Below are 19,025 nucleotides of genomic sequence, written 5' to 3'. Positions count from 1 at the left end.
CCAGAGGAGAGGGCAGGCGGAGAACCCTCCTTTCACTGCCCCACCCCACCCCTGCCTGAAAGAATTAGAGAAGTGGAGGGAGGGCAAGGAAATTTAGGGCTGAGGACAAAATGAGCACAGAAGCAGGGAGAGGCGGGAACAGCTCCACTAAACAAAGAAGAGCCAGCATCCAAGGGCCCAGGGCAGAGGGCAAGGGAAGTTGGTCAGTGGGAGGCGCTTCCTGCCCCTTGACTGGCTGCGTCCCAGTGATTGAGAAACCCTGGGGTCAGCAGCTGCGGTTTCCACTCTGGGCAGATGCCAAAGTGTCCAAGTGGCTGGACACTCCTGACCCAGAGTTGCTCCAGAAGCTGTGGATAGGTTCATCTTGAACCTTCCAGGAAAAGAAAGTTGACTGAACTACTTCATGATTTTAAATCATCAACTGAATAGCCTCAAAGATTCTCTCCTTGGCCAAACTCTACTCAGACTCCCTGGAACTTTTCAACGAGGGCTTTACTTTTAGATTTCCGTGTTTGTCTCTGCATCGTCCACTTTTAGCAAGAATCCGCCATTCTCAATGTTTGATCGCCATCGATATCTAATCAGGATCCTCCCCCTCCCCTCCAGGCGACATCTGATCACCCTGGCCTGCCTTCAGCAGGAATCCTGTTAGGTCGCTTTAGCCAGAATCCCTCCTTACACCTGAAGTTTCGTAGTAATTTTCCGTCCACTGACCCTGACCCCGACCCCGACCCCGACCCCGACCCCGCTCCTTGGCTATAAATGCCCGCTTGCCCATGCTGTATTCAGAGTTGAGCTCAATCTCTCCCCCACTGCAAGACCCCCATTGCAGTGTCCCTACACTTGTCATGATGGCCCCCCTTACATAAAGTCTTCCTTACCATTTATGACACTTTTGTCATAAATAATTTTTTCTTTAACAATAGCTTGCAGGACCCATGAAAAGACATAGGAAAGCGTCAACAAGAAGGGACTGTGGGGAATTCTTGGATGGATGAAGAAACAGCAGTGGAGGAAAGACAGAATCAGGGACCGAGTTCTAGTTCTGGCTCTGCCTTGTTCTGGCTGTGTGATCTTAGATTCTTCTCTTGTAACATCAGAGGATGGGATGGACCGTCCGGCTCTGACTTTCTGTTGGTACTGAGTACACGTCCATTGAATAAATGAAAGGAAAATAATAACAACCTCCACGTATCGAGCCCTCACTGTACCAGGCACAGAGCTAAATTTTTCACAAACATTTTCTCCTTTAATCCTCAAACACTTAGCAGTAAGGATTTTTTATCCATGTTATATTCCATATGGAAATATAGTATTCCCCAGGAAGGAGGTAGGAGACGCCCCAGGTACTTTGGGTAAGACCAGCTCCCCCATCCTTTATGCCCTGGACTCTAATCTTCACATGGTCCTGTGAGCTAGAAGGCACATCTCCTCCCACCTCACCCCAGAATGTCCTGTCCCCTTCCTCGCTTTGTGTTTCTCCAAAGCACTTATCATCGTCTGGCGCTCACTATACATTTCACTTATTCGTTCATTTGTCTGTTTCTTCTCCCTGAAATATAAACTCCACAAGGGTTGGGATCTATGTTTTGGTCACTTCTGCCTCCTTGGTGCCTAGAACAGTGCTTGGTACATACTAGGTGTTCAACCAACATTTGTGGAATGAATGAACGAGTGAATGAATGAAGCAGCTGAGCCTTTGAGAGGTTAATAAAGTAACTTATGTAATGTTATCCAGCCAGCAAGTGGCAGAGCTGAAATTCAAACTGAGGACTGTGACACTCCTGGAGTCTATCCATTTCACCTCTATACCAAAACTGTCTCAGTCATTCAGCCAATGTTTATTGAGATCCTCATTCCTGTTGGGAACTATCTAGGTGCTGGAGATACAGCAGTGAACAAAACAGACGAAATCCTTGCTCTCATGGTGCTTGCATCCTAGTAGCCTCTCATGTGAAAAGAAACATAACATTATAAGACCAGGAAGGCAGATGCAAGGAGAGAGTGCTGACACTCCTAGTTACCTGTCCATGGCAGACATGACTAGTTGATCGAGGCCCTCATTCCTGCCGAGCCCAGATGCTGCTCAGGATCTGCCTCAGTGTAGCACTCCAGGCTGCCAGTGTCTCCTAGAGTTGACACCAGAGTAAACCCTATCGCCATGTGCAAATAGGTGAATCAATAAGGGCATGAATCCTAACCACACACTGTGTGGCCAGAACCTCTGGGACCACAAAGGGAAGTCCCACGGCTGGCACAGGAGTTGGGGTTCCTTCCCACTGTCCCCAAACAGTGTCTCCCTCATTCCTTTCCCCAGCCACTGATCTGCTCTGCGGGAAGGAAGGGCAAGGAGGTTCACCAAGGTACAGACCCAAAGGCCCTAGAGGTGACCAGGTTATGTTGATGCTAGGATTGTGGCCTCATGTCAGGAGTGGACATGGGGTCTGGAACGGGCAGTTCTGAGTTCAAATCATGGTTTCCCTATTCATTTGTGACTTTGGGCAAATCACTGCACCATTCTGAGCCTCAGTTTCCTCACTTGTTAATAGGATAATGCATTTACTTCAAAGGGTAGACATGAAGATGAGGTGAAATAATTTACATAAAGAGCCTAGTTTAGTGTTTGACACCCAGTAGGCACTCGACAAATGTTTGATGAATGTACAAATTAATTCATGAGTGATTGAATGAATGAGCGTTCTGGCAAGGAAGGCAGACCCCAAAGCAACTCTGGCAGATCTTGTTTTCCAAGGACGACCTGAACGATATCTCCCATCTATATGACTTCTTCCATTGGGAGGTGAGGTCTATGTTGCCTCCCCTCTAAATTAGGAAGACTTTTGTCACTATTTCAACCAACAGTAAGTCAGAAGTGACGCCATGTGACTTTCAAGTCTGGGAATATTCGCTCATGAAGCCTTCAGCTACCATGTAAGCAATCTGACTGCCTTGAGCTCGCCGTGCTGTGAGGAAGACCAAACTCACCCACATGGGGAGACCACAGGGAGAAGCTCTGAGAGCACATGAAGACAGAGAGATGCCCAGCTAGTCTCCGCTGTTCCGGTTCCATCCACCATCTACCACCAGCAACCAAGTCAGACCACCCAGCCGAGCTCTTCCTGGATTCCTGACCCTCTGAAACCTTGACATAATGAAATGATTGCTGTTGCTTTAAACCGCTAAGCTTTGGGGTGATTTACCATGCAGCAACAGTAACTAGAATAGTTGGTAACCCAAATGCCCTACAGTGAGGGCTATACTACAAGTTTGTACAGGGTATTTGGGAACACAAAGGAGGAAGCCATTGAAAGTAGTTGAATGTTCTACATGAAGAAAGAAATTACACTAATATATCTAAGAAGATATGACACCAGCCTCAAGCAAGGTTGACATGAGGGAAGCCGTGTTGTAACTTAGAATAACCTCTGAGTAACTCACCCAAGCTGTATATGTTTTATCTTGCATGTAGCCTAGGAGATAAATAGCCACCCCCTGGGAAATAATCCTGGCTGACGCATGTACTTCCCAATAGTGATAGATGATAACTTTGTTCTTCTGAGTTTCTTAGGAACATGACGACCTCCTCAGAGAACATCTATGCTGGCCTCCATCATCGATGACAGCTAAAAGACCTGGTGTGGCATCTCCAGTCACTGATGCTAGATGGTCAACATTCCTGAGCCCCTCCTTCACAGCCCACTAGTCCCTGTACAACTGCCTCAAGATCATACGCTTGTTTAAGATGGTCTTTGGGACTTGTCTCCACCATCTTCTGATTTTGCTGGCTAATCGAATGAATCCCTTTCGTGACCACCGACTCATCTGTGGTTGACTGGCTTCATGGTTGCGGCAAGCAGAACGAGCACTTGCATCGTTACAGATACATCACCATATTCAGTTGTTGGAAGTAAGATGAAAGCTTTCAGATATTGGAACTCAAGAAAAGTCTCTGTTCCATTTCTTTTCTTTTCTTTTCTTTTCTTTTTTGAGGAAGATTAGCCCTGAGTTAACATCTGCTGTCAATCCTCCTCTTATTGCTGAGGAAGACTGGCCCTGAGCTAACATCCATGCCCATCTTCCTCTACTTTATATGTGGGACGCCTACCACAGCATGGCCTTTGCCAAGCGGTGCCATGTCTGCACCTGGGATCCGAACCTGAGAACCCTGGGCCGCCAGGGTGCAATGTACGCACTTAACCGCTGAGCCACCAGGCCTGCCCCTCCATTCGATTTCTTAGGAAACCTCCCTGGGTCTCCACTCCCAGCCTCCACCTCTTTTCGTCAGACCCCGAGTCGGGTTCTGAACTCCCAAAGCTTTCAGGCTGCTAAGCAACGGAAGGAGACTGGACTTGGAGTCAGAAGTCTTGGGTTCAAGTCCTGCCCCACCACTTACTATCTGAATGATTCTAGGCAAGTCAGTTTGACTGGCTAAACCTCAGCCTCATCATTTATAAAACGGAAATGTTATTACTGCTAACATTTATTGAACACTCTGTACATCCTGGGCACTGGGCTCTTTAAACAGACAATTCACTTAATCCTCACAACCACCCAATGAGATAGAGAATGTGATCATCTCCATTTTCCCAATGAGGAAACCGACCCAGAAACATGAAGCAACTTGCCCAGGTTTGTGCCTTGCCTGGGTGGCAGAGCTGGCCTTCAAAACCAAGCTGTTCAGCTCCAGAGCTTGCGGGGGAAACTCAAGGGGAGCTTGTGGAAGTGAGTGAAGGGGCTGCTGTAAATGAAAGGAGTGCTGTGCATGAAGGTGAGGAAATCTTTTTACGGTTATTTGCAGCTCCCTCATGGCACTTGGCCTGTTGTGCATTCCAGTGTACTCAGTTGCTCTTGTTTCTGGATCCTGCCATCAAAGCTCCTTAAAGTCAAGACCCACGTCCCCATTCATCTCTGCACCCACCTAGCACCCAGCCCGGCTCCAAGGATTGAATTGAGGCTTTGAGAAAAAAATGCGGGTGGAGTGGATTCCCCTTTTACTCTGAAGCACTAAGGCCGTTATACGTGCTCATAAAAATGTAATCAAAACAACAACACCTTTTAAAAACATGTTTAAAAACATTGTCAACATTCCTGAAACACTTCTAAAATAAGCTTTCTATCCTGGGCTTTCAAACTCAACCCAATATTTTCGTTGGGAGAGTTTGCAGATGTGGTCACAAAAGAAGGAGAAAAAGAGAAGCAGAAGGTCTTCATGGCTCCGTCAGATGCTCCCCGACACCTTCCTTGGCGGCGGAAGGAGCCCTCCAGCACAAGCGGCAGAAGCTGCCTGGGGACGAGCTGGGGTTGGAGTTATTTGAAAGCAGAACTCTCTGAGGCGAGGAGGTTCTGTGGAAACTTGTTTTCACAAAGTTCTCTTGTTTGTGACCTGACCCAGAAACTCTGGGGAAGTTCCAGAGACATTTGATTTTATGGGGCAGCTGCCCGTGAAGTTAGGTCCAGAAGCTTCCCCCAAGCCGAGGTCCTTCCAGAAACCTGGAGAATCTAAATAGTTTCCAGTGCAGCAAGAAGGGAAATTCTCCAACAGGTTTATGTTAGTGGGTCTGTCCTTCTTTTTCCACAGTGGGTAGCAAACTTTCATAACAAGTTGACATCGAACCAAAATAGAAGTATTTCTCAAATTCATTTGACTAGTGCTAAATACAGCTGAAAGAGCTCATTCTTCTACTCATGAGCAGTCATCTGAGATTTTTGCCAATCGCAGTCTAAGCTGTAAATTAGAACCAACAGCATTTCACATTCACCCGAGGTGCTGAAGCAGCCAAGTGTGCACGGATAATACAGCTCTTAAAAGCACAGCTTTGGAATTGGACCAGGTGGGTTTGAATGCCAGCTCCATAATTTTGTAGCTGTGGGATCAGGGGTAAGTAGTTTAATCTCTTTAAACCTCAATCGCCTCTGGTACAAACTAGGTATAATAATAGTTCCAGCTTGCTGGGGTTATTGTCAGGATTAAATGATATGTATGCATATGGCTTAGTATATTAATTCCCCAGTAAATGTTAGCTATAGTGGTAGGTGGCCTCTAAGATGGCTCCCAGCATTCCCTGCTTCCTGGTATTCACGTCCTTTTTGTAATCTCTTGATTGTGGGTTATGACTAGTTTCCAACACACAGACTATAGCAAAAGTGAGGGGATGTTAGGGACCCTGCAAAACCAAAACAACCTTGAAAACAGAAGAACAAAGTTGGAGGTCTCACACTTCCTGATTTCAAAACTTACTACAGAGCCACAGTAATCAAAACAATGTGATACTGGCAAAAAGAAAGACATACAGATCAGTGGACTAGATTAGAGAGCCCAGAAACAAACCCTCACAAATACGGTCCAATGATTTTGACAAGACTATCAAGACCATTCAATGGTGAAAGGATAGTCTTTTCAACAAATGATGCTGGGAAAATATCCATATGCAAAAGAACAAAGTTGGGCTGTCTCATCTTATACCATACACAAAAACTAACCCAGATGAATCAAAGACCTAAATTTAAGACCTAAAACTCTTAGAAGAAAACTTGGAACAAAGCTTCACCACATTAGTTTTGGGAATGATTTGTTGGATTATGAAACCAAAGGCACAGACAACAAAAGAAAAGGTAGGCAAATTGAACTTCACGAAAACTAAAAACTTTTGTAGATAAAAATACACTATCAACAAAGTGAAAAGGCAACCTATGGAATGGGAGAAAATATTTGCAAATTGTATATCTGATAAAGGATTAATATCCAGAATATATAAAGAAGTCCTAAAAATCAACAACAACAAAACAACCCAATTCAAAAATTGGCAAAGGGTTTGAATAGATATTTCTCCAAAGAAGATATACAAATGGCCAATAAACACATGAAAAGATGCTCAACGTTATTAATCATTAGGGAAATGCAAATCAAAACCACAATGAGATACTACTTCACAACCAATGGGATGGCTATTATCAAAATGAAAAAACAGAAAATAACAAGTGTTGGCAAGGGTGTGGAGAAATTGGAACACTTGTGCATTGCTGGTGGAAATGTAAAATAGTGCAGCTACTTTATGCAGCAACAGTATAGCAGTTCCCAAAAAAATTAAACATAGGATTACCGTATGGTTCAGCAATTCCACTTCTGAGTATAAGCAAAAGAAGGGAAAACAGGGACTTGATCAGATATTTGTTATACTCACGTTCATAGCAGCATTATTCACAATAGCCAAAAGTTGGAAACAACCCAAATGTCCATCTATAGAAGAATGGATAAACAAAATGTGGTGTATCCATACAGTGGAATATTATTCAGCCTTAAAAAGGAAGGAAGTTCTGACACATGCTACAGCATGGATGAACTTTGATGACATTATGCTAAGTGAAATAAGCTGCACACAAAAGGAAAAATATTGTATAATTCCACTTATATGAGGTACCTAGAGGAGTCAAAATCATAGAGGTAGAAAATGGCACGGTGGTTACCAGGGGCTGGGGAGAGGGGGAATGGAGAGTTACTGTTTGATGGGCTCAGAGTTTCAGCTTGGAAAGGTGAAAAAATTCCAGAGATGGGTGGTGGTAATGATGGTACAACGTGAAAGCCCTTAATGCCACTGAAGTGTACATGGAAAAATGGTTAAGTTGATAAATTTTATATTATATATGTCTTACCACAATAAAAAAAAACAGTGATGGCATCCACAACTGGAAGGACCCACAACTAAAAATATACAGCTATGTACCCGGGGGGGCTTTGGGGAGAAGAAGGAAAAATAAAATCTTAAAAAAACCACAAAAAACGAACAGTGATGGGATGTTAGTTCTGAGATGAGGTTGCAGAAAGACGGTGACTTCCGTCTTGCTGGTTCTCACGCTTTAACTCACCCTGAGGGAAATCAGTTGCCGTATTGTGAGCCGTCCTGCAGAGAGGCCCACGTGGCAGGGAAATGATGTCTTCAGCCACGAGCCAGTGAGAACCTGAGGCCTGTGAACTGTCATGTGAGTGAGGCTTGAACTGAATCCTCTTCAAGCCGAGCCTTGAAATAACTGCAGCCCTTGAAAGGACTGGCTGACACCTCATTGCCATCTTGTGAGGGACCCTAAGCCAGAGGACTCCGCTAGGCTGCCCCCAGCTTCCTGACCTGTAGAAACTGTGAGATAATAAATGTTTGTTGTTTCAAGCTTCTAAGTTTAGGGACAATGTGTTATGCAGCAATAAATAACAAATATAGCTGTTACTATTTTTATAATAACGGTTTCATATTATATACACCATTTTGTAATCTGTTTTTTTTCACTTGGCAATGTATTTTGACACTTATCCATAACAAAATATACTTTTCCACAACTTGATTTTTTTAAGTCATAGTGTGGATGCATAATTTAGTTATGTGGGGCCATGCCTTTTCCATACATGCGTTTATTCAGCAAACTCATAAAGATGTTTGAATACATTCAGGTGAGGGAATGGATTGGCATTTGGGCAGCCATAATGGGATTTTCTACAGGGCTTCCATGAAGGAAAGTCCCGGGGCACAGAGCCTATGATTCTTATGTGTCAGGAAAAGGAAGAGAGGGAGGGCTGAGGTGTTAGTTTTGCCAGGATCTTATCAGATGAGGGCTGCCGAAGAGAAGACCCTGAGCCACAGTATTTGGTGGCACTTGTGGTCCTCTTATGTGCCCACTACCTGCTTCAGGGTCTTTCTAATGGAGATGGCTGTCGCAGGACTATGAGATACCCCCACTGATCTCTGTGTCATTTCTACTAGATTTTAGGGATGTACAAGCAAACACATTACCTCCTGGATCAGGCAAGGGAGGCCCTTTCTCTTGGCCCCACAATTTAGAGGGCCCCTTATCACAACGTACATGAAACACATTTTTTGAATAAGAGATAAAAATGAAATATAAAAATCAAATTAACAAAAAATAATTGTTAAGAATGAAATACACAGCTAGGCAATTATCATTCTATTTCCAAATGAATGAATATCGGCACAAAAACCCCGAATGGCTAAAAAAAAATAATTCTGCCAGCCATAGGAGTTGAATGACTGTGTGGCCACATGGCTTTCTCTGCATGACACCAACACTTGGGCACTTCTAGCACTCAGTGCTGGCACAACACAACCCTCAACATCCACTCTTGTGACCAACACTGTTCATGCCCTGGGGAAATGCTTCTCCGCATCTTTTGCCCCATGACCTTGAAACAAGAGGCAACTGAATTCAAGCGGTGTGAAGGTTTGTGGTTGATTTTGTTGTTATGAATGTAAATTTGTCCAGGCAGGAAGACAGAGCACCTTTTATGTAGATGTTTGTTAGCTTCTCCCATCTAAATGTCTAAACAAATGATACGTGGGTCTCCATTTGTGTCCTTGCCCCAGAGCCCCCCAACATCAGGGACAGGCCTCAGCAAGTTTAGCAGTATGTTGAAAAAGAAGATGCATGCTATAAAGAAGTATCTTTATTTTGTTTCTCTTTTTTTCAATGTTTTTATTGTGGTAAAATACACGTAACATAAAATTTACCAACTTACCCATTTTTAAGTGCACAGATCAGTAATGAAGTTCGTTCATGTTGTCGTGTAACCATCACCAGCATTCATCTCCAGATCTCTTTTCATCTTGCAAAACTGAAACTCTGTATCCATTAAACGATAACTCCTCATTCTCCCCTCCCCTCAGCCCCTGGTAACCAGCATTCTATTTTCCCTCTCTACAATTTTGACCGCTCAAGGAACATCATGTGAGCGGAATCATACAGTACTTATCTTTTGGTGGTTGGCCTACTTCACTTAGCTTAATATCCTTAAGGTTCACCCCTGTTGTAGCACATGTCAAAATTTCCTTCCTTTTTAAGGCTGGATAATATTCCAGTGCATGTATATATGACATTTTGCTTATCCATTCATTTGTCGATGAATACTTGGGTTACTTCCATGTTTTAGCTCTTCTGAATAATGCTGCTGTGAACCTGGGTGTAACACATATCTGTTCAAGAACTCACTTAAAATTCTTTTGGGTATATACCCAGAAGTGGAATTGCCGGGTCATATGATAATTCTATTTTGAATTTTTAGGAACCACCATACTGTTTTCCACAGTGACTGTACCAATTTACATTCCCACCAACAGTGCACTGGGTTCCAGTTTCTCCATATCCTTGCCAACAATTCTTATTTTCTATTGTTTTAACAGTAGCCATTCTCATGGGTATGGGGTGGTAGGCACCTCATTGTCGTTTTGCTTTGCATTTCCCTAATGATCTGTGATACTGAGCATCTTTTTCAGTGCTCATTGGACATTTGTACATCATCTTTGGAGAAATATCTATTTAAGTCTTTTGCCTATTTTTTTTTTTAAGATTTTATTTTTTTCCTTTTTCTCCCCAAAGCCCCCCGGTACATAGTTGTATATTCTTAGTTGTGGCATGTGGGACACCGCCTCAGCGTGGTTTGATGAGCAGTGCCATGTCCGCGCCCAGGATTCGAACCGACGAAACCCTGGGCTGCCTGCAGCGGAGTGCACGAACTTAACCACTCGGCCACGGGGCCAGCCCCTCTTTTGCCTATTTTTGAATTGGGTTTGTTTTCTTGTTGAGTTTTAGGAATTCTTTATTCTGGATATTAATCTCTTATCAGATATAAGATTGTAAATATTTCTCTTGTTCCATAGGTTGCCTTTGCACTCTGTTGATAGTGTCTTTTGATGGACAAAAGATTTTAGTTTTCATGAAGTCCAATTTGTCTATTTTTTCTTTTGTTGTCTGTGCCTTTGGTGTCATAATCCAACAAATCATTGCCAAACTACTGTGGTAAAGATTTGTTCTATGTTTTCTTCTGATTTTCTCTTCTAAGATTAAGCTTCTAAGATTAAGCTCTTATGTTTAAGCCTCTGATCCATTTTGAGTTAATTTTATTTATTTATTTATTTAAAGATTGGCACCTGGGCTACCAACTGTTGCCAACCTTTTTTTTTTTCCCCCTGCTTTATTTCCCCAACCCCCCACCTTGTACACAGTTGTATATCTTAGTTGCAGGTCCTTCTAGTTGTGGGATATGGGACGCCGCCTCAATATGGCCTGATGAGCGGTGCCATGTCGGCGCCCAGGATTTTATTTCCGGGCTTTCTATTCTAGTCCATTGATCTGTATGTCTAGCTTTATGCCAGAATCACGTTGTTTTGAATACTGTAGCTTTGTAGTAAGTTTTGAACTCAGGAAGTGTGAGACCTCTGACTTTCTTCTTCTGTTTTAGAGATTGTTTTGGCTATTCTGGTCCCTTGAGATTCCATATGAATTTTAGGATGGATTTTCCTATTTCTGCAAAAAAAGTCATTGGGATTTTGACAGGGATTGCGCTGACTCTGGCTCGCTTTGGGGAGTACTGACCTCTTAACAATGTTAAGTCTTCCTGTCCAGGAACATTGATGGCTTTCCATTTGTTTATGTTTTCTTTCATTTCCTCTAACAATATTTTTGGTTTTCATTGCACAAGTCTTTCACGTCCTTTGTTAATTACTAAGTATTTTATTCTTTTTGATGTGATTGTCAACGGAGTTGTTTTCTTAATTTCCTTTTCAGATCGTTCATTCTTAGTGTGTAGAAATGCAAGAGATTTCTGAGTGTTGACTTTGTATCCTGCTACATTGCTGAATTCCTTTATTAGTTAGAATAGGTTTTTTTGTGTGGAATCTTTAGGGTTTTCTATATATAACATGATATCATCTGTGAACGAGATAAGTTTACTTCTTCCTTTCCAATTTGGATGCCTTTTGTTTCTTTTTCTTGCCTAATTGCCCTGGCTAGGACTCCCAGTACTATATTGAATGGAAGTGGTGAAAGTGGGCATCCTTACCTTGTTCCTTTTTTTTTCCCCCTGAGGGAGACTGGCCCTGAGCTAACATCTGTGCCCATCTTCCTCTACTTTCTATGTGGGACGCCTACCACAGCATTGCTTGACAAGCAGTGCATAGGTCTGCACCCGGGATCCAAACCAGCAAACCCCGGGCCACTGAGGCGGAATGTGCAAAGTTAACCACTGTGCCACCAGGCCAGCACTCCTTGCCTTGTTCCTGATCTTGAAGGAAAAGCTTTCATCTTTCATCATTGACTATGACGTTTACTCTGGGTTTTTCATACACGGCTTTTATTATGCTGAGGTAATTTCCTTCTATTCCTAGTTTGTTGAGTGTTTTTATAATGAAAAGGCGTTGAATTTTGTCATCAATTTTTCTGCATCGAGATGATCATGTGATTTTTCTTCTTTGTTCCATTAATGTGGTGTATTACATTGATTGATTTCTGTATGTTAAACCATCCCTGTATTCCAGGAATAAACCCCACTTGGTCATGGTGTATAATCCCTTCGCTATGCTGTTGAATTCAGTTTCATAGTATTTTGCTGGGGGCTTTTGTATGTCCATAAGGGATATGGTCTGTAGTTTTCCTTTTTTGTGACATCTTTGTCTTTGGTATCAGGGTACTACAGAATCAGTTAGGAAGTTTTCCGTCCTCTTCAATTTTTTGGAAAAGTTTGAGAAGGATTGGGGCTAGCTCTTTAAATGTTGGTAGAATTCATCAGTGAGGCCATTAGGTTGAGGGCTTTTCTTTGTCAGGAGATTTTTGATTGAATCTTTTTAGTAGTTAGAGGTCTATTCAGATATTCTCTTTCTTCATGATTTAATGTTGGTAGGTTTCATGTTTCTCGGAATTTTTCCGTTTCAATCTAGGTTATCCACTTTGTTGGCATACAATTGTTCATGGTACTCTCTTACAATGTTTATTTTTGTAGAATTGGTAGTAATGTTCCCACTTTCATTCCTGATTTTAGTAATTTGAGTCTTCTCTCTTTTTTTCTCAGTCAATCTAGCCACAGGTTTGTCAATTTTGTTGATCTTTTCAAAGAACAAACTTTTGGTTTCGTTGATTTTCTCTATTGTTTTTCCATTCTCTATTTCGCTTATCTCTGCTCTAATCTTTATTATTTCCTTTCCTCTGCTAGCTTTGGGTTTAGTTTGTTCATTTTCTAGTTCCTTAAGTTGTAAAGTTAGCTTGTTGATTTGAGATCTTTCCTGTTTTTTGATGTGCTTAGACCTATAAATTTCTCCCTTAGCACTACTTTTCTGGGTCCCATAAGTTTTTGTATGCTGTACTTTCATTTTTATTCATCTCTAAGTTTTTTTTTTTTTGGAAGATCAGCCCTGAGCTAACATCTGCTGCCGATCCTCCTCTTTTTGCTGAGGAAGACTGGCCCTGAGCTAACATCTGTGCCCATCTTCCTCTACTTTCTATGTGGGACGCCTACCACAGCATGGCTTGCCAAGCAGTGCCATGTCCGCATCTGGGATCCGAACCGGCAAACCCTGGACTGCCAAAGTGGAACGTGTGAACTTAACCGCTGTGCCACCGGGCCGGCCCCACTTAAGTATTTTATAATTTCCTTTGTGATATATTCTTTGCCACATTGGTGGTTTAAGAATGAGTTGTTGGGGCCGGCCCAGCGGCGCAGCGGTTAAGTTCGCACGTTCCACTTCGGAGGCCCAGAGTTCACTAATTTGGATCCCGGGTGTTGACCTACGCACAGCTTGGCAAGCCATGCTGTGGCAGGCATCCCACATAGAAAGTAGAGGAAGATGGGCATGGTTGTTAGCTCAGGGCCAGTCTTCCTCAGCCAAAAAAAGAGGAGGATTGGCAGCAGATGTTAGCTCAGGGCTAATCTTCCTGGAAAAAAAAAAAAAGAATGTGTTAATTCCTGCAATTCTGTGAATTTTCCAGTTTTCCTTCTGTTTTTGATTTCTAACTTTATCCCATTGTGGTTGGAGAAGACTCTTTGAATATCCATATTTTTAAATCTGTTGAGACTTAATTTGTGACATAAAATATGGTTTATCCATGTGCACTTGAGAACAATTGTAGAGCGTCCTTTATGTGTCTGTTAGATTTGGTTGATTTATTGTGTTGTTCAAGTCCTCTATTTCCTTGCTTATCTTCTGTCTGGTTCTTCTACACATTATTGAGAGTAGGGTATTGAAGTCTCCAACAATTATTGTAGAAATGTCTATTTCTCCCTTCAATTCTATCAATTTTTGCTTCATTTATTTGATGGCCTGTTATTAGGTGCATAACCTTATTCTTTTTAAAATTTGCTCAAAGTCGATAGTTCTTCTCCAGCCAATGGATGAAGACGTGGCGGGGCTGGGCGGGGAGGTTACCTATGTGCTTACCCCTAGGCTGGGCTGACATTTAGCCAGTTTGCTCCAGATGGCCCTAATTTTGATTACTCAAATGTCTGATTGGATGTTTGTGCTATACCAGTTGTCTTTTTTTTTTTTTTTTTAATATTTTTTTATTTTTTCCTTTTTCTCCCCAAAGCCCCCCGGTACATAGTTGTGTATTCTTCGTTGTGGGTTCCTCTAGTTGTGGCATGTGGGACGCTGCCTCAGCGTGGTCTGATGAGCAGTGCCATGTCCGCGCCCAGGATTCGAACCGACGAAACACTGGGCCGCCTGCAGCAGAGCGCGCGAACTTAACCGCTCGGCCACGGGGCCAGCCCCAACCAGTTGTCATTTTTATCATCATCTTTTCTTTTGGGTAATAGAATTCTGTGGTCACTTTAAATTTTAAACTCAATTTTGACTCAGTAATTAAAACTGGCCAGTCCAGGTAATACAGTCATGTGTCACTTAACGATGGGGATATGTTCTGAGAAATGCGTCAGGCAATTTCATCACTGTGCAAACATCACAGAGTGTACTTACACAACCCAAGACAGTATAGCCTACTACACACCTAGTCTCTACAGTACTAATCTTATGGGATCACTGTCATATATTTGGTCTGTTGTTAACCCAAATGTCATTTTGTGGTGTATGACTTAATCAGAACTCTAAATTTCATTGAGAGTTGAATGCTCTGTTCTTCTTTATTCCTCTTTCTGCAGCTTGCTAACTATACTTTTTGACGTTTCTGGGATTGCAGTCAGAGAAGAAGGGTAAAGGAGAGCAAGAAAGTTCCTTCTGGACTGGAGCTCTTGCTAGATGGTTTCATGTTTTCCCGGCTTGATGGGTACCGAAAGCCGCCTCTTCCTCTCGCGGGCACTGTTAGGGATTCGTCAGCAACTCCTCCTCATGAGCTCACCCAGCTGCAATTTCTCTGCAGTGGGCAGTGCTTCTTGGGCTGGCTGCTGCAAAGCTTCCTCAGCTTCTGCCTCTTAGCAGTATACATACTTTCATTGCAGGAACCACTCTTGTGAGCAGGATCCCTTTGAAAATAACCCCACATATGGGGGACTAGAAACTCTAGTTTTTCTTTGCTTGCTTTCTAAAAGGCATTAAGAATATATGTGCAAGCGTAATGGGCTGATGATAGCCTGGACTCAGAATGGTGGCTACCTCCATTCCAGAGCAAGCTGTAGTCTGAGAACGTGTCAGGAATATCGACCCTGAAGACTATGCCAACGTAACAAAGTGGTTAAGAACAGGTTTCGGTATCACACCGACTCAGCTTTGAATTCTCTATGTGTGACTGGGCAAATCACTTAACCTATCTCTCTGAGCCTCAGTTTTTCTACCTGTTAAATGGGGATAATAATACTACTAACCTCAATGAGAATTAAGTAATAATAAATTATAACAATAATTAATAAAATTAATAATTAATAAAATTATTATTATTTATTAACTAAATAAGATAATGCATATAAATTGCTTAGTACAGTGTCTTGCTCATAGTAAAGTGCCCAATACTTACTACAATTATCTAATGAGGGGTACATTTGAAATATGCAAGAGATCATACCTTTGAATTATACAAGGTAACAGTTATAACAAAATAGAAGAAAGATATATCAGTTAAAGGCAAGGAGATGGTGTGAAAATTCAGCCATTGTGAACCGGAGTCAAGAGATGCGACTGGAGTCAAGAGACACCTCGCCTCCCCACGCCTTAGAAGCTGCGGGTTTAAGGAGACTCCCTTGGTGGCTGCTGTTCCCAAGAGGGGAGGTCATCCCATGGTGTCAGTGAGGCCAAGTGGTTTTAATCATCTGTTAAAACTATGTCAATTTGTATGTTTTTCTGCTGTGGCAAAACACGGGCTCTTGGGTCACGGGAGCTTGACTCACAGTTTCTTTCCAAACACATGCAATTAGCCAAAGGACACACATCGGCCTGCCTGAGTCAGCGGAGAATTTCAGATGTTTGTAGCTCATGAACCACCAACTCGACAGCGATGGAGGCTGTCAACGCTGAACAAGTAGTTCTCATTAGCATCATGTTCTCCCGGAGAAGGAGCTGTCCCACAGGCATACTTCTGAACAGGGCTATCTACAATACGCAATCTTTAAAATACCTTTAAAAATTCTTCCACTATTTCCCTTCTATGTAAATTCACCAACTCCTCTTACAGATCCAGTGTTAGAGAAGCAGCCGGAGATAACGTGGAAGGGAGAATAGTCACCTCAAAGCCGGGAGCCTGAGACTTGACTTTTACCCTAATGGTGGTGGCACAGATCAAAAGTCTTCCCTATATATTTACCCTAGTAATTTCACCTCCAGGAATTTATTTAAAGGAAATTTATTTAAAAAAATGAAGATTTATCTATATGGATATTCAGCTCTGCATATAATAGTAAAAAATTGGACGCAATAGTAGGGGATGGCGAAATTAATGACAGATGATCATCACATAAAATACTGTTAACAACGATATAGATATATACAAATACACAGAAACATGTTCGCAATATACTGAGTTTAAAAAGTGGAAAAAAATCAGGTAACAAAAGAATATACCATTTATTACCCATTTTTATAAACAGAAAAAAAAGAAAGCTCAATAATAAGGGCTTTCTATGTGCCAGGCATTGTCCCATGTACTTCAAAGCTGTTGACTTATTTGCTCCTTACACTAACTGTTAGGTATTGTTATTATCCTCACTTAACGGATAAGGAAACTAAAGCACAGAGAGGGTAAAAAGCCTGCCGAGGGCACACGCTAGTAAGCCACAGAGCCGAGATTTGCCTCTGGACAAGCTTTGGAGTCTGTGCTCTTAGAGCTCCATACTGCTTCTCAGGATAGAAAAAAGACTGGAAGGACGCGCTCTCAAACCTTAACAGTGATTACCCCTGGGAGGTAAGATGTTGAGTAATTTTTATTTTATTCTTTGTTTATCTGCCTTTTCTACAGCGAATACATGTTACTTATGTAACAAGACAAACTCCAATAAAAATGTTTAAGATAGAAAATCTTTGTTGTGGGCTCGAACCAGTCTCTGTGAGCCTCAGTTTCTTCATCTGTAGAATGGTAATAATGCCTGTGCTGTAGAGCTAATGCCAAGATTGAGGGAGATAATAAATGTGAAAGCACTCTGATAGTGTAGATTTAGAATATGTTAAAAATGCTAGGTGCTACAATACAATGCACCATGAAGCAGTAATAAGGCTAAATTGTCTATAGGAATTCAGAGACTGTCGAGGTGAGCAACCCTGGTGTGGGAGCTTGAGTGTTTCCACGTCTCATTTGATTCTCTTTAGAGCCTTCCGTGATTTCTTAATTGAGGATTGTGTCTCTTCTTCATGCCAAGGGTGTGAATAGTTGGGAGACAGGTATTGTCATGGTCTTTTATGTAAGCAGGTGGTTCCCAGAGTCCACCATTTCTTTTTCAGTGAGTATTGGATATCCCAGATTTCCTCTTATTATCAATCCATTGCCAGTCTGAGCCTGTTTTGGTTGTTCTTCTCGAGGTTGCTGCCCACCTTTCTGTTCACACTACTTCTTTTTTTTTAAAAGATTTTATTTTATTTTTTTCCTTTTTCTCCCCAAAGCCCCCCGGTACATAGTTGTATATTCTTCGTTGTGAATCCTTCTAGTTGCGGCATGTGGGATGGTGCCTCAGCATGGCTTGATGAGCAGTGCCATGTCCGCGCCCAGGATTCGAACCAACGAAACACTGGGCTGCCTGCAGCGGAGCGCGTGAACTTAACCACTCGGCCACGGGGCCAGCCCCTGTTCAGACTACTTCTGGCCTGAAGGACTGGGAGCTCACACCCTGGAGTGGGACAAGAAATGGATAGCTGGGATCAACAGACTAGCAAGGAGTCTGATGGTACAGGCTGGGAGCCCACTTATGCGATAAACACTTTTAAAAGCTAATCTAAATAACTCCAGGTGTTCAGGAGCTAGTTTCTCACTTTTTTGGTTTGCTTGTTTGGTGTGATCACCACCTTTGAGGATTACAGAGGACAAAGGGGGTCCCCTTCATACACACACTCCCACATCAGGGGACTGCCCTTAGAAAAACTTAGAGCAGTAGTTCCCAACCAGAGTGAGACACTGGAATCAGCTGTTCAGGGGAAGCAAACCTTCTCCCCAAAATCTCTACCCTCTTAGCGTCTTCAGCTGGGTCTGAGAAATGACCATAAGACAGATTAACAGGAGAAAAGCATTCAAATTTATTTAATATCAATTTTAAGTGACATGGGAGCTTTCATAAGGAAATGAAGACCCAAAGAAGTGGTAAAGCCTGAATGCTTTTACAATAGGTTAAACAAAGAGGTCCAATTGTGGAAAAGTAACTAAAATATATGGAGAAGCTAAAAGAAGATAAGGATTACTTTGACAAACTCAGTTTGTACAGAATTCTCTCGGCCTCACCACCCTATCTCTGGTGATAAGAATGTTTCTTTCTTCCTGGTATAGGAGGGTGTCTTTCACGTGTGAATTTTCTCTCCTGTTTTCAGGAAGAAAAGAGGAAGGGGCTCAGAGTGCCCTTCTTGCACCTGCTGTTTTTCACGTGCTTTTAGCTCAAAATAATCCTTAAGCCAAAATGGCATAGTTTGAAGTGGCGTATTCTCCACCCTTCAGTTGCAACACCCAAGCACTGATCCTCACAGATTCTGATTCTGGGGTGGGAGTCCATGCATCAGAACCCTTTAAAGGTCCCGGAGGTTGAGAACCCCTGGGTCAGAGTCACAGGAAGTATGGGAGTTCAGCATTGACTTCCTGTGCCCCATTTAGTAATTAGACTGAAATGAGTGTAACGGCTGAGA

The sequence above is a fragment of the Equus przewalskii genome, chromosome 2 (assembly GCF_037783145.1).
Source record: "Equus przewalskii isolate Varuska chromosome 2, EquPr2, whole genome shotgun sequence".
In the NCBI taxonomy this organism is placed as follows: domain Eukaryota; kingdom Metazoa; phylum Chordata; class Mammalia; order Perissodactyla; family Equidae; genus Equus; species Equus przewalskii.
The sequence above is the reverse complement of the archived record's forward strand: the minus strand, read 5'-3'. Positions refer to the sequence as shown.